Raw genomic sequence first — 6,537 nt, 5'->3', positions numbered from 1 at the left:
CCGCAACTAACTCATTAGTTGCAATGCTTGCAAGGCTTATGTGATGTGCATTACCGAGAGGGCCCAGAGATACCTCTCCGACAATCGGAGTGACAAATCCTAATCTCGAAATACGCCAACCCAACATCTACCATTGGAGACACCTGTAGAGCTCCTTTATAATCACCCAGTTATGTTGTGACGTTTGGTAGCACACAAAGTGTTCCTCCGGCAAACAGGAGTTGCATAATCTCATAGTCATAGGAACATGTATAAGTCATGAAGAAAGCAATAGCAACATACTAAACGATCGGGTGCTAAGCTAATGGAATGGGTCATGTCAATCAGATCATTCAACTAATGATGTGACCTCGTTAATCAAATAAAAACTCTTTGTTCATGGTTAGGAAACATAACCATCTTTAATTAACGAGCTAGTCAAGTAGAGGCATATTAGTGACACTCTGTTTGTCTATGTATTCACACATGTATTATGTTTCCGGTTAATACAATTCTAGCATGAATAATAAACATTTATCATGATATAAGGAAATAAATAATAACTTTATTATTGCCTCTAGGGCATATTTCCTTCATAGGGCACCATCGAAATCCGTTGAGACGACGCCTTATGAACTGTGGTTTGGCAAGAAACCAAAGTTGTCATTTCTAAAAGTTTGGGGCTGCGATGCTTATGTGAAAAAGCTTCAACCTGATAAGCTCAAACCCAAATCGGAGAAATGTGTCTTCATAGGATATCCAAAGGAGACTATAGGATACACCTTCTATCACAGATCCGAAGGCAAGACTTTTGTTGCTAAATTCGGAAACTTTCTAGAGAAGGAGTTTCTCTCGAAAGAATTGGGTGGGAGGAAAGTAGAACTTGATGAGGTAATTGTACCTGCTCCCTTGTTGGAAAGTAGTTCATCATAGAAACTGGTTTCTCTGACACCTACTCCAATTAGTGAGGAAGTTAATGATGATGATCATGAAAATTCAGATCAAGTTGTTACTGAACCTCGTAGATCAACCAGAGTAAGATCCACACCAGAGTGGTACGGTAATCCTGTTCTGGAAGTCATGCTACTAGATCATGATGAACCTACGAACTATGAAGAAGCGATGGTGAGCCCAGATTCCGCAAAATGGCTTGAAGCCATGAAATCTGAGATGGGATCCATGTATGAGAACAAAGTGTGGACTTTGGTTGACTTGCCCGATGATCGGCAAGGAATTGAGAACATATGGATCTTTAAGAAGAAGACTGGCGCTGACGGTAATGTTATTGTCTACAAAGTTCGACTTGTCGCAAAAGGTTTTCGACAAGTTCAAGGGATTGACTATGATGAGACCTTCTCACCCGTAGCGATGCTTAAGTCTGTCCGAATCATGTTAGCAATTGCCGCATTTTATGATTATGAAATTTGGCAGATGGATGTCAAAACTGCATTCCTAAATGGATTTCTGGAAGAAGAGTTGTATATGATGCAACCAGAAGGTTTTGTCAATCCAAAGGGAGCTAAAAAAGTGTGCAAGCTCCAGCAATCCATTTATGGACTGGTGCAAGCCTCTCGGAGTTGGAATAAACGCTTTGATAGTGTGATCAAATCATTCGGTTTTATACAGACTTTTGGAGAAGCCTGTATTTACAAGAAAGTGAGTGGGAGCTCTATAGCATTTCTGATATTATATGTGGACGACATATTACTAATTGGAAATGATATAGAATTTCTGGATAGCATAAAGGGATACTTGAATAAGAGTTTTTTAATGAAAGACCTCGGTGAAGCTGCTTACATATTGGGCATTAAGATCTATAGAGATAGATCAAGATGCTTAATTGGACTTTCACAAAGCACATACCTTGACAAAGTTTTGAAGAAATTCAAAATGGATCAAGCAAAGAAAGGATTCTTGCCTGTGTTACAAGGTGTGAAGTTGAGTAAGACTCAATGCCCGACCGCTGCAGAAGATGGAGAGAAAATGAAAAATGTTCCCTATGCTTCAGCCATAGGCTCTATCATGTATGCAATGCTGTGTACCAGACCTGATGTGTGTCTAGCCACAAGTCTAGCAGGGAGGTACCAGAGTAATCCAGGAGTGGATCACTGGACAGCGGTCAAGAACATCCTGAAATACCTGAAAAGGACTAAGGATATGTTTCTCGTATATGGAGGTGACAAAGAGCTCATCGTAAATGGTTACGTAGATGCAAGCTTTGACACTGATCTGGACGATTCTAAATCGCAAACCGGGTACGTGTTTACATTAAACGGTGGAGCTATCAGTTGGTGCAGTTCTAAACAAAGCGTCGTGGCGGGATCTACATGTGAAGTGGAGTACATAGCTACTTCGGAAGCAGCAAACGAAGGAGTCTGTATGAAGGAGTTCATATCCGATCTAGGTGTCATACCTAGTGCATCGGGTCCAATGAAAATCTTTTGTGACAATACTGGTGCAATTGCCTTGGCAAGCGAGTCCAGATTTCACAAGAGAACCTAGCACATCAAGGGACGCTTCAATTCCATCCGGGATCTAGTCCAGGTGGCAGACATAGAGATTTGCAAGATACATACGGATCTGAATGTTGCAGGCCCGTCGACTAAGCCTCTTCCATGAGCAAAACATGATCAGCACCAAAGCTCCATGGGTGTTAGAATCATTACTGTGTAATCTAGATTATTGACTCTAGTGCAAGTGGGAGACTGAAGGAAATATGCCCTAGAGGCAATAATAAAGTTATTATTTATTTCCTAATATCATGATAATGTTTATTATTCATGCTAGAATTGTATTAACCGGAAACATAATACTTGTGTGAATACATAGACAAACTAAGCGTCACTAGTATGCCTCTACTTGACTAGCTCATTGATCGAAGATGGTTATGTTTCCTAACCATAGACATGTGTTGTCATTTGATTAACGGGATCACATCATTAGGAGAATGATGTGATTGACATGACCCATTCCATTAGCTTAGCACATGATCGTTTAGTATGTTGCTATTGCTTTCTTCATGACTTATACATGTTCCTATGACTATGAGATTATGCAACTCCCGTTTGCCGGAGGAACACTTTGTGTGCTAACAAACGTCACAACGTAACTGGGTGATTATAAAGGAGCTCTTCAGGTGTCTCCAAAGGTACATGTTGGGTTGGCGTATTTCGAGATTAGGATTTGTCACTCCGATTGTCGGAGAGGAATCTCTGGGCCCTCTCAGTAATGCACATCACATAAGCCTTGCAAGTATTGCAACTAATGAGTTAGTTGCGAGATGATGTATTACAGAACGAGTAAAGAGACTTGCCGGTAACGAGATTGAACTAGGTATTAAGATATCGACGATCGAATCTCGGGCAAGTAACATACTGATGACAAAGGGAACAATGTATGTTGTTATGCGGTCTGACCGATAAAGATCTTCGTAGAATATGTGGGAACCAATATGTGCATCCAGGTTCTGCTATTGGTTATTGACCGGAGACGTGTCTCGGTCATGTCTACATTGTTCTCGAACTCGTAGGGTCTGCACGCTTAACATTACGATGACAGTTTCATTATGAGTTTAAATATTTTGATGTACCGAAGGTTGTTTGGAGTCCCGGATGTGATCACGGACATGACGAGGAGTCTCGAAATGGTTGAGACATAAAGATTGATATATTGGATGGCTATATTTGGACACCGGAAGTGTTCCGGAGAAGTTTCGGATAAAACCGGAGTACCGGAGGGTTACCAGAACCCCCCGGGGGGTTAATGGGCCTCATGGGACCAAAGTGGAGCAGAGGAGGGGCGGCCAGGGCAGGCCGCGCGCCCCCTCCCCCTGTAGTCCGAATTGGACAAGGAGGGTGGGCGGCGCCCCCCTTTCCTTACTCTTCTCTCTCCCTTCCTTCACCCTCTCCTAGTTGGACAAGGAAAGGAGGGAGTCCTACTCCCGGTAGGAGTAGGACTCCTCCCTGGCGCGCCTCCTCCTGGACGGCCGCCCCCTTCCCCTTGCTCCTTTATATACGGGGGAAGGGGGGCACCTCTAGACACAACAATTGATCATTGACATCTCTTAGCCGTGTGCGGTGCCCCCCTCCACCATAATCCTCGATAATATTGTAGCGGTGCTTAGGCGAAGCCCTGCGACGGTAGAACATCAAGATCGTCACCATGCCGTCGTGCTGACGAAACTCTTCCCCGACACTTTGCTGGATCAGAGTCCGGGGATCGTCATCGAGCTGAACGTGTGCTAGAACTTGGAGGTGCTGTGGTTTCAGTGCTTGATCGGTCGGGCCGTGAAGACGTACGACTACATCAACCGCGTTGTTATAACGCTTCCGCTTTCGGTCTACGAGGGTACATGGACAACACTCTCCCCTCTCGTTGCTATGCATCACCATGATCTTGCGTGTGCGTAGGAATTTTTTTGAAATTACTACGTTCCCCAACAGCAAAGCCACGTCCAGATGTTACTTTTGTCGATGACAGACAAAAAGGTCTGCTTTGGGAAACTCTCATGGAACATTTCACCCTACCAGATCATTTCAAAGATGCAGATGTGGAGAAAGTCAAGGATGCTGCTCTTAGGAAGATGGCGGTTGCACTCTACAACAACAAGAATCGTGTATGGGACAAGTACGTCAAGGGAGGAAGGAATACTCCAGTATTCGAGGGAACACTAGAGAAGCAAAGTGCTCATTGGGACGATTTCGTGAAATTCAAGGATTCGGAATTAGCTAAGGAACGGTCGAGAATAAACAAGAAGAATGCCGAAAGATAAGTTCAATAAGCTGGGGCCAGGTGGCTACGCGGTGGCAATGCCTAAGTGGGATAAGTCTGAGAAAGAGATGGAGGATGCAGGTGTCACTCCGGTTACTAGGAGCTAGCCCCCAGGTGCAGGACTTGGTTCTATGCGCATGGGGGGAGTTGGACCCGAAGACAGGCAAAGTTTTGACGAAGGCATGTCTGAACAGAGCCGACGATAATCTACTTGTTGCAATAGAAGAGGCTCGGTCGGGGGTGTTCCAGCCCAACAGAGAGAACGACGAGTTTACGCGTGCACTGGGAAATCCTGAACACCCGGGAAGAACACGAGGCAAGGGCGCTATTCCATGGAATGAGGGGTTTTCGAACTGGAACGCCGACTACAGAACCCGTGCGAGAAAGAAGATTGCGGAGGAGAAGAAGAGGAAGATGGAGGAGGAGCAGAGGAAGCTGGACTATGAACGCCTTCAAGGCCTAGAATCAAAGCACGCGGACTTGGCAGTCAAATTCCAGCGACAGCAGGAGCAGATCGACTCACTTAGCCAGCAAAGGGGGTCTCAGCAGCTGCAGCAGCTAGCGGATGATCCAGCATTGGATAGCACTGCCCCATCCATGCCGAGAAGCAGCGTGGGTTCCTCCCCGGGCGACGCAATGCTGGATAGATACCCCGTGGATGACATCATGGAGAACACTAAATGTGAGCTACACTTCAAAATGAAGAACATATCCATGAAGGTGGCGGACGCCGTTGCTTTTACAAATCCCCCCGAGGCAACCTTCCATTGCAACTCGATTCCAGCGGGCTATGCTCGTGTCTTGGTTGATGAGGTGGTGGACCCATATTCGGGGCTATAGCTTGACATTCCTGGAGGTGACGACGAGCACACATTGGGAGAGGCCATACATCGTATCATCCTATGGAGAAAGGATTGCATCGTCTTTCGAAGGCCACCGACACCGCATCACCCGACTCCTCGTCGAAGTCCACCACCGAGTCAGCAGACTCCCACTCCTCGAAGTCCACCAACGCGTGAGGCCACTCCTCCTCCTCCAAGTCCGGCAAAGTGTCAGGCCACTCCTCCTCCAAGTCCGACACAGCGTCAGACGTCCACTCCTCCTCCAAGTCTGGCACAACTTCAGGCCACTCCTCCTCCAAGTCCGGAACAGCTTCAGGCCACTCCTCCTCGTCCAACTCAGCCACGTCAGCCGTCTCCGCCGCCTCAACAATCACGGAAGAGAGCCGCCGCAGCTATGGTGCGTAGCAGTACAAGTCGAGGTAGTACGGGAGGTACAGGCGGAGGCAAGCGATTTCAATATGGTCCAAGCAGCCTCGTGCCTCTTCCGCAGAGGCCTTACGACAAGTCTGTGGAGGAAAACGCAGCCATATCAAAGGCCGAGGTGGAAGCCCATTTTGCACTGAAACCGCCACCGCCGCCAAGGGAGAAAGTGCCTGAGGAAAAGATTGACCACTTCATTCATATGGCTAGACCACCACCTCCCAAGCCTGTTGACACAGACTATGAGCGCCACCTCAGGAAGTTAAATCGAGCACGTCTACAGAAAGAGGCGAGCTCGAGCTCGAGCAAATCAGCTGGCAAAAAATGTGGTAAAACCGTTCCCCAGCTGGGAGAACAGGCGGCGCAATCAATCCCCCCACTTGTTGTGCCAACAACACATGAGAGTACACGCGCCCAATATTATTGTGGGCAAACCGTTAATGTTCCCTAGCTGGGCGATGTGGTAATAACCGAGGAGCATATAAGGCAGGCTAAAATCCTCAAGATCACTGTTGGACAACTCCTC

This window comes from Triticum aestivum, chromosome 1A, assembly GCF_018294505.1.
Source record: "Triticum aestivum cultivar Chinese Spring chromosome 1A, IWGSC CS RefSeq v2.1, whole genome shotgun sequence".
NCBI lineage: Eukaryota > Viridiplantae > Streptophyta > Magnoliopsida > Poales > Poaceae > Triticum > Triticum aestivum.
Note: the sequence above shows the minus strand (reverse complement) of the source record.